Source organism: Oryza sativa, chromosome 11 (assembly GCF_034140825.1).
Source record: "Oryza sativa Japonica Group chromosome 11, ASM3414082v1".
NCBI lineage: Eukaryota > Viridiplantae > Streptophyta > Magnoliopsida > Poales > Poaceae > Oryza > Oryza sativa.
In genome coordinates this window covers 30,044,660-30,055,194 of record NC_089045.1, presented here as the reverse complement: position 1 = coordinate 30,055,194, position 10,535 = coordinate 30,044,660, and the positions used below count along the sequence as shown (strand labels likewise).

General features: G+C 39.6%; 1 pseudogene; it reads right to left on the bottom strand.

Annotated features, from left to right (window-relative positions):
- Positions 1 to 229: 229 nt before the first annotated feature.
- On the bottom strand, positions 230 to 10,185 carry LOC136354242 (wall-associated receptor kinase 3-like; annotated as a pseudogene).
- Positions 10,186 to 10,535: the final 350 nt, after the last annotated feature.

Below are 10,535 nucleotides of genomic sequence, written 5' to 3'. Positions count from 1 at the left end.
CCCTAACCCGCCGGAGTTGAGTAGTCGCCGGCGCCGGAGAAGAAGGGGAGCCCGCCGGAGTTGGAGGAGAGAAGCCGATGCACGAATCTTGGCATGGATCCAATGGTCCAAAATCTGTAAGATTTCATCCCCAAATTTCATTCGAATGCCATATAGCAATCCTCTTTTTTTTAATGGATCAATAGAATCCTTTAAGTTTTAGACAAGAATTCTGTAGTATTGTTGTGAGTGATCCGAGCAGCTGCCCAAAGTTTATATTATTAATTGGAGAGATTTGTATTATACTTATCTTCAGCAACTGAACTGAAGAAACAATAACAACTCTCCTAGACTCCAACAGCCTATAAACTAACCGAAATAAACACAGGATTATAATTACATGCAACAAAGATTGAGAACTTATGATCAGTACGTACGTACTTATGATCAGACAAACATGACATCTGCTGGGAAGATTGAGTACAAACTAAGAGGTACATGAAACAACTATATATAGAGGGCCTGATGATCGGGCTTGCATTCATCTTCTACAGGGGCTCGACATGCGTTGCGGTTAGCAAATCCGCGTGCACGCTTGCCCTCAGCTGCTTAAGCTCTTCAACCACCTCCGCCATGGTCGGCCTCTTCTCCACAATCCTTTTGAGACACCGGACGGCGATGGCAGCAAACCTGTCGATGCGTGCAATGCTGTGAGTCTCCAGGGCTTCGGTAGACAACAACTCCTGATCATACATCCCCCTCCACTGTTGTTGGTCTTTCTTATACTTGATGAACTCTACTAGGAGGCTTTTATTATTCGCGTAAATGGACTTCTTCCGGGTGATGAGTTCTAGGAGCACAAGTCCGAAGCTATATACATCGCTCTTATCCGAGAAATAGCCGGTGCTAGTGTACGTTGGATCGATATAGTTCAAGTCTGCTGACACGGTCCTTCTCTCATTTTTGATTTTCAGCACAAGCTCGGCTGACCCAAAGTCGGAGACTTTTGGTACGAGGTTGTCATCAAGAAGGATGTTTCCAGGCTTGACATCACCATGGATAATACTTTTGAGACCATGTGAGTGCATGTAGGCGAGAGCCTCTGCAGAGCCGATGGCAATATCAAGGCGTTCGGGCAGTGAGAGAGCACGCTAATTGTCGGGTCGGTGGAGTATCTCCCCGAGGCTTCCATTGGGGAGGAACTCCATCACGAGCTGGGGATTCTCTGTCTCCATGCAGCACCCAATGAGGCGAACCAAATTGGTGTGCTGGACCTGTAGGTGGATCTTTATCTCATTCACAACCGCGTTTCCATCAGGCGTTGGTGCTGCAGCTTTTGAGCAATAAAAGGCGTTTATTAGCTTCATCAACACGCCTTTGCGCGCCTCAATATTTGTGATGGCGCACTCGACCGCAACCGGCTGGTTGTTGTGGGTTCCTCTATACACCTTGCCGAATTTGCCCCTCCCGATCTCGAAGCTCTCCTTTTGTGTTATATTTTCTAGCTCTTTCTTTGAGAAGATGGTAATGCCCATACCTTGCAGCAGTCGGCCACCGTTATTATCGAAGTACCATCTACACTTCCATCTGTCATGCAAGCATACAAGGGCCAGAAGAGACACCACAGCACATACAGTCGCTGCGATATATATGCAAACAAACAATACAGAACAAATAAATATATCGCTGGCAATTAATTGATATATACTCCCTTCGTTTTAAAATGTTTGACACCGTTGACTGTTTAGTATATGTTTGACCATTCATCTTATTCAAAAAATTAGTAATTATTTATTCTTTTCATATCATTTGATTTATTGTTAAATATGCTTTCATGTATACATATAGTTTTACATATTTCACAAATTTTTTTAATAAGACGAACGGTCAAACATGTGCTAAAAACTCAACGGTGTCAAATATTTTAAAACGGATGGAGTACTAATTAGCTCATATGCCTAGCTAGTGTAGGATCGAATCACAAGAACTAAGCCAACCAGAGGGGGGTGAATGGTTGGTATACCCAAAAACCGAAAACTTTTAGCGGAAATAAAAGTTACCCTCGAAATCGATGGATCGCAGTTTGACCGAAGTAGTTGCGTCGGTCTGACCGCCTGATGAACGTCGGTCTGACCGATGTAGATCGATCGGTCGAACCGCCGAAAACGCCTGCAGCCGACTCCTGTTGCCGCCGGTCTGACCGCCGTGTTCCCGCCGGTCTGACCGCCGCGATGCCGCCGGTCTGACCGCCGGTGCGCCGCCGGTTAGACCGCCGAAACCCGGTGAAACACAAATCGAAGAACTCTTAAAGTGGATGACGACTTTATTACTTCTCTCTGTGTTTACAAAGTGCACCAACAACACTCCTTACAAAAATTTCGATTAAACTCGAAACCCTAACTCAAAACTCAACTCAATTGCTCTCTAAAGCGATACCGGGAAGCCTCACGCTCCCCTCTATTTATACATGAGGTAGGCAGCTTAAAGCTACGAACCAAACTCATACTAGGAGTCCTAAACACCTTAGGAAACCCACTAGTACAAGAAAGAAACTTTACATAACCAAACGTACCAAATTTGGACTCCTTCCAAATTCGACTCCGCATCCCATACGCACACAATAACTCCATCGTATGCCATATGGAATCTCCATCAACCACATGCATCAACTCTAGTCTTAGTATCCCGCATGATCTCTGACCACCACGGACGTCGTCTTATCCCCAAGCCGACTCCTGGTCCATCACCGCAAATACTCTCCCGAGACATCGAGTCACCTACACATGGAACAAACAAAGAAACCATATTTCGAGACCAAGCTATCTCCAACTTGACTCATTAGCAGCAAACAATAGTATTACATACGTATAGTATCCATCTAGAAGTAATAATCATGGAATAAACTCGGATATCCAAATAAACAACCCGAAACCGAAACCGACACAGTGTCGGCCGGGAACACATTGGCAAACGCATAAAAATGTTTTGATATTTGGTGGTAAAAAGCACACTTCGTACAAATGTACACATCGTGCTAAAAAATCCAAAAGAAAACTTCTCTCCCTTTTTAAAAGAAAGAAATTCCCAATTGAACCAAAAACATGCTCTTCTCAACAACTCTCCAAAAATTCATCTTGCTTCTCCAAAAATCCAAAAATTTTCACATTACTTCTCCCCCTTTTGACAATGATTTCATCAAGCATAGGAATTATGCTTATTAATGTTCAAGAGCTTAGCATACATATAGCATCTCAAGTCATGTATTGCAATAAAAAGAAGATGAACCCATCTATAACAGAACAAGCATGCAACCCAAGATTTTACAATTAAGCTTGAATCAACAATCAAAATTCATGATTTCATACGATTTATAATGCAACATCTTAACAAGCATATAGGTTGAAGAATAAACACTAAACACATAGACCTATTGCATTTATCACTCTTTCTCAAATAACCTTTAGCACAAAATAACCAAGAGAATTTTTTTACTTTTTCTTTTCTTGAGCCTTTTTGCTCATATTTTTCTCTTTTATTCCGGGTACGTCCCTGTCGTCGAGACTGTTTCCAGGGATTCGGCACCCATTATTTTACTCACATCGAATACGTCCTTGTCGTCAAGACTGTTTCCAAGGATTCGGTATTCATTTTTTTTCATATTTTTTATTCTCTTTTTCACAATGAGCAATTAAAGCTATTTGAGGAATAACAAGTCAATAAAGCATATATATAAAGCATTTATAGATCAAACCATATGCTAGCATCAACATTGCATATTTGCTTAATTCAAGTATAGAATTTAAGTGTCATGCATCATCTCCCTTAAAAGCAAAATCTAAATCTCATGAAAAGACTAGAATACATACAAGCTATGCTAGAGACAAATAAACCTTCAAAGTATTGCTAGCATGCATAAGAAAATACCATATGCATAAACAAAGCTCTCTTTTCTCAAGTTTTTTATTGTCATATTATTGCTTGATAAAACCATGAGGTACAAACTCCCCCTCAAACCATGCCAAAAGGATGAATGACACCCAATTCACCACGAAGAAAAGCAAAGCGATTAGAATCCAAAGGTTTAGTGAAAATATCAGCAATTTGCAACTTTGTGTCCAAAAACTGCAACTCAACATCTCCTTTCTCAACATGATCCCTCAAAAAGTGAAAACGAATATCAATGTGCTTTGTGCGTGAGTGTTGAACAGGATTCTTAGCAATATTGATACCACTGGTATTATCACAAAAGAGAGATACTTTCTCAAAAGTAAGACCATAATCTTTCAAAATAGATAAAAGCCAAAGAATCTGAGAACAACAACTAGCAGCAGCAACATATTCAGATTCAGCAGTTGATTGAGCAACACTAGATTGTTTCCTAGAAGACCATGCAATCAATGATGTACCAAGAAAATGACATGTTCCACTAGTACTTTTCCTATCAATTCTACAACTTCCAAAATCAGCATCGGAATATCCACTTAAGTATATAGAAGATGAAGTAGAATACCAAATTTCAAACTCAAGTGTATGATTCAAATACCTCATTATTCGCTTGACCGCTTGACGATGTGAAGCACGAGGAGAAGCTTGAAAGCGTGCACACAAACACACAGCAAATTGTATGTCTGGCCTAGAAGCAGTTAGATACAACAAAGATCCAATCATACTTCTATACTCCTTTTGATCAACAGCTTCACCATCTTCATCAGGATCCAATACAGCTGTAGAACCAATTGGTGTTGAAATTGGCTTGCAATTCTCCATCTTGAACCGTCGCAAAAGATCCTTCGTATATTTCGTTTGATGCACAAAAGTACCTTGAGGTGTTTGCTTAATTTGCAATCCCAAAAAGTACGATAACTCACCCATCATGCTCATCTCAAATTCCCTGCACATAGTCTCAGCAAAATTTACAACCAAGGCGTGAGTCGAACAACCAAAGATAATATCATCCACATAAATCTGAACAAAAAGTTGATTATCACCATGCTTAAGAACAAAAAGCGTTTTGTCAACCTTTCCCATTGTAAAACCTTTCGCAAGCAAAAAGTTCTTAAGCCTATCATACCATGCCCTAGGAGCTTGTTTCAAACCATACAAAGCTTTAGACAATTTAAAAACATGGTTGGGAAAATCAGGATTTTCAAAACCCGGTGGTTGTTTGACATAAACTTCCTTCTGTATAAAACCATTTAGAAAAGCACTTTTCACATCCATTTGATACAATTTAAAACCTTTTGAAGCAGCAAAAGCCAACAAAAGTCTAATTGCCTCAATTCTAGCAACAGGAGCAAAAGTTTCATCAAAATCCAAACCCTCAACTTGAGTAAAACCTTGAGCAACAAGTCTAGCTTTATTTCTCACAATCAAACCATCCTCATTTTGTTTATTTTTGAAAACCCACTTGGTTCCAATAACATTATGTCCAGAAGGTGGTGCAACTAAAGTCCAAACTTTGTTTCTCTCAAAATTTTCAAGTTCTTCATGCATGGCGTTAACCCACGATTCATCAGTTAATGCATGTGACACATCTTTGGCTTCAAAAGAAGCAACAAATGTAGAATTTGCACAAACATCATGAGTCATTACCTTAGACCTTGTAGTCCGCTCACCTATATTTCCAATAATTTGTTCTGGCGGATGTCGTCGTTGAATGTGCAAAGGAGCAGCAACTTCTGAAGTTGAACCACGATCTGTTTCAGTACTGGTCGAAGTTGAATTCTCTGGAGGACCATCTCGATCAGCATCAACAGTACCCGAACCCGACGAACCTGGCCGGTCTGACCGCTCCTCACGAGCCGGTCTGACCGGAGGTGTGCCGGCGGTCTGACCGGCCTGGCGCCCGGTCTGACCAGCCGAGCCGACCTCGTCGTCGTCGTCGTAGTCGCTCTCGTCTTCAAAAATACGACCATCCTCCCCCTGAACTTGTGACAGTGTACCTGCAATATCGGGTCTAGTACCAGGACTAGCCTCATCAAAAGAAACTTCGCAAGTCTCAACAATTTTGTTAGTCCCTAAAATAAGTACACGATAGCCACGAGTATGTGCGGGGTAACCAAGAAACAATCTATCGGTAGAACGTGCCTCAAACTTATCCAAATTTCCAGATTTCAAGACAAAGCATTTGCAACCAAAAACACGCAAATGTGAAACTTTGGGTTGATGTCCAAATCGAAGTTCATAAGAAGTTTTTCCAAGTTTAGATCGCAAGAAAACTCGATTTGAAATATAGCAAGCAGTGTTAATCGCCTCAGCCCAAAATTTTCTAGGAGTTTTGTATTCATCCAACATCGTTCTAGCCATCTCAACCAAAACACGATTTTTCCTTTCTACAACACCATTTTGTTGAGGAACACGAGGAGAAGAAAATTCATGTTCAAGACCTCTTTCATTGCAAAATTGTTCAAATGAAGCATTTTTAAACTCTCCACCATTATCACTTCGAATTCTTTTCAAAGAACCAGGAAATTCAAGCTCCAATCGAAGAAACAAACCACGAAAGTGTTGAAAAGCTTCGTCCTTAGTTGCCATAAAGAAAACCCAAGAATATCGAGAAAAATCGTCAACAATAACCAACACATACCACTTTCCTCCAACAGATTGCACTCTAGCTGGACCAACAGTGTCCATATGTAACAGCTGTCCCGGTGCATCCGTCATCACAGAAACAATAGGAGCATGTGAAGTAGAAACCATCTTAGCATGACGACACGGTGTACAAACTAAATCAAGATCTTTCTTAAGTTTAGGCAAACCACGAACAAGATCCAAACCACTTAACCTAGTGAGATGATCAAAACCAACATGTCCAAGTCTACGATACCAAAACATCACATCTTTATCAAACTTAGCAACCAAACATGTTATCACAGGTGAAACAGAATTTTCAAAATCAGCTTTAAACACTCTTCCATAGCGAGAAATATTCAGCATAGAATCACCACAAGAATTAAAAACTTTACTTCCAGTTTTCTTAAAGTGAACCTCAAAATTTTCATCAACAATTTGTAAAACTGAAAGCAAATTGTACTTTAAATCCTTAACCAAAGCTACATTCTTCAATTCAAAATTTTCATTTACCTTAACCAAACCTGTAGCGACAACGGCACTAGTAGAAGCATCAGCAAAGACAATTGATTCAGTCTTGGATGCCTTTTTGAGGGAGGAGAACCAATTTTTATCACCGGTCATGTGCCGCGAACAACCGGAATCCACGATCCACACGTTCTCCTTCCTTGCCACAAAAGCCTACACAGCAGCAGAAGTCAAAGCCTCAGTACTGGGGTTAGATAATAAAAATTTAGGAATCCAGTACTGAGACACACGACCAGAAGATCCAATAGGCTTATATCCACGTGCAAAATCAATTTTAGAATTTTCAGAAAAATTCCTCCGAGGCCGGTTTGACCGAAGTACAGTGGCCGGTCTGACCGGGGGCCGGTCTGACCGCCTCTGTACCGCCGGTCTGACCGGTGTCCAGTCTGACCGAGGCTGTTCAGCCTGTCTGACCGGTCGCCGGTCTGACCGCGGGACCCACTGCGGTCTGACCGGTTTCCACGAGGGAAAACCAGATTTTTGCCACTTTGATTTTGCAAAAGCAATCTCTCTCTCATTTTTCTGTTTATGAGCTAATCTGAAACAAAAACCAACAATATGTCCATCTTTTCCATAAAAAGAACAAGTATATTTCTCACGTTGTTTAGACACATTGTTAGAACTAGAAGTTTTAGCAACACAAGCAGAAACAAGAGGTTTTGCATGCACAACATTGGATTTTGAAGAAGATGCATTCATGGTAGACATGATACCAGCAGATTTAAACACAGTTTTATTAGTATCATGTTTAATTAAAATCTCACCACCTCTAGCACCAACACCTAACACAACAGGAGGATGTCTAGAGTTATGAGCATAAGGATCAAAACCTAAACCACGGTTATTTGTGCTAACCTTTGATTGATCCAAAATCATATTGAGATTCTTTTTACCATAAGAAAATCTTAGCAAGGAATTTTTCAAATAAGAAACCTCCTTTTCCAAATTAGCACAATTTTCACAATCTACCATGGCACCTTTGCTTTTACGACATTTGGAGCAAGAAAGCACTTCATTGTTTTTCACAACATCTTCCATATACTCAACACGACCTAAAGCATCTTTTAGTTTCATCTTATTCAAATTACATGTTGAGCAATCCAAAACATCATGAGGTTGTTTTAACTTTTTAGCAGAAATCATGTTAAACATCAAACTAGCATGAAAAGCAATTTGATATTTTTGCAACAACTTTTTAGTTAAAAACAGCTCATCCAAAGTGCGTGTGTGCAAAGCAAAACTACAAGCAAGAGAAGATCTATTTTTCAAATCATGTGAAGCATTAACATCTCTAATTTTTGAAATCTCATTCATTAAAACCTCACAATTTTCACCATCATTATCATTAGGAATAAGAGATTTTAACCTATCAATTTCAGATTTAAGAGATTCAATGATAAATTCCTGTTTTTTATACATCTTCTCACACTTTCTATTTTTAGCACTCAAAATATTAATAGCTTCCTCAAAAGCACTCACCTCATTATCTTCATACTCTGTGTCAGATTCACCACGCGCCATGAAGCAAACATCGGAGACATTCTTTCCCTTATCATCATCTCCACTTTCACCATCTACATCACTTAGTGGCTCGAAAGCGGCGCAAACTTGTTGAAAAGCCTTCCTAAGATTCTCCATCTTCCTTCATTGGTTAGAACCCTTTGACATGTTGTAGTTGTTGGGCTTGTTATTGTTGGTCTTCTCACCATCTTTGTCTTCTCTTCTGCCTCTCCCAAGCTTAGGACAATGCGAACGAAGATGATCAATTGAACCACATTCAAAGCAACGATTTGGACCACCTCTTTTCCTGTTCCTGGCATTATTCATAGCTCGAGCAATTCGGTTAGCAATCAAAGCCAAATCCTCCTCCTCGATTTGTTCGAGTTGATCATCGGATGTGGCATTAAAAGCAGCAAGAAAAGAAGGCATAGAAGAAGAAGCATCAACAACCAAAGAAGAAGAAAAAGAAACCAAAGCACTCGATTTAGAATCAACTTTGCGAGAAAGAATATTCATCTCATGTGTTTTCAATTTGGTATAAAGTGAATCCAAAGTCAAAGTAGACATGTTAACAGGCTCCTGAATAGATGTAACTTTCATCTCTCAAATAGACATGTCGAGACCATTCAAAAAGTGACGAGAAATCTCAGATTGTGGATAATTAGCATCATAAGAAGAATCAACAGATCTAAGATCATTCAAAATTTTATTAAATCTAGAAAGATAGTCATCCAAAGCCTCTCCAGATTTCATCTCAAATTTAATGTACTCCTTTTTAAAAAGATCTCGACGAAGCTCTTTAATATTATTTGTTCCTTGATGAAAGTTTTTCAAAGCATTCCAAATCTCATGAGCAGTTTCAAGATGTGCAACACGATCATAATCAGAACGAGAAATCCCACTCAAAAGAATATTACGAGCTTTGCAATTGTTTTCAAATTCAGTTTTTAAAGCATCAGTATTAATAGCTTCAGGAATCACATAAGGATGAGAAACTTTCCTCCAAATATCATAATTTTCAGCCATAATGTAAGATTGCATCTTACTACACCAATGAGGAAAATCAGTTCCATCGAAAATATGAGGCTTAGTTGAAAACCTAGCGGGAGTAGCCATGGCAAAAACTTTAGATCGATAAAAATCCAAAGAAGAAAACGAGGCTCTGATACCACTTGTAGGATCGTAAAGGGCCTTTCCCACCCCAAAAGCTAACCATTGAGGTGAGGGGCTCCCCACTTATATCTTAGGTCATTTGCCCTTCCACAACCAATGTGGGACTATTCAACAGCTAGCTTTTTTATTCATATCAGTATATATAGGAAGTAGTAGTACGGATTAATAATCAGCAAGAATATAACCTAATTAATCAACCCTCGGCTCACCTAGGGTGGCAACATAAGGTGCGCGTATTATGGAGCGGCATCCATCATCACTAAGTTTGCCATCACCTCTTCATCCAAAGTGACATTTGCAGTCGTAATCACCGTCCGTATCATGACATGTGCTATGAGCGTAACAAGGGTAGACTTCCTTGTACTTGGCAGGCTCCGCTCTTCTAAGCTCGCACTCATTAATATCTGCACGCGCGCGCGCGCACACACACATCATATAGTGATTGAAATAAATAATAAACAAATACTCCCTCCATATTTTAATGTATGACGCCGTTGACTTTTGCACCAACGTTTGACCAATTGTTTCATTCAAAATTTTTGTGTAAATATGAAAATATAAATGTCATGCTCAAAAAAACATTTGATGACGAATCAAGTCATAATAAAATAAATAATAATTACATAAATTTTTTGAATAAGACAAATGGTCAAACGTTGGACAAAAAATCAACGGCGTCATACATTAAAATATGGAGGTAGTATATAATCCACCACAGCTAGTTAATGTAAGAACTAATAGCCCATGCTGAAGAAGAAAACTTAAGAGAACTAACATAGGGATTG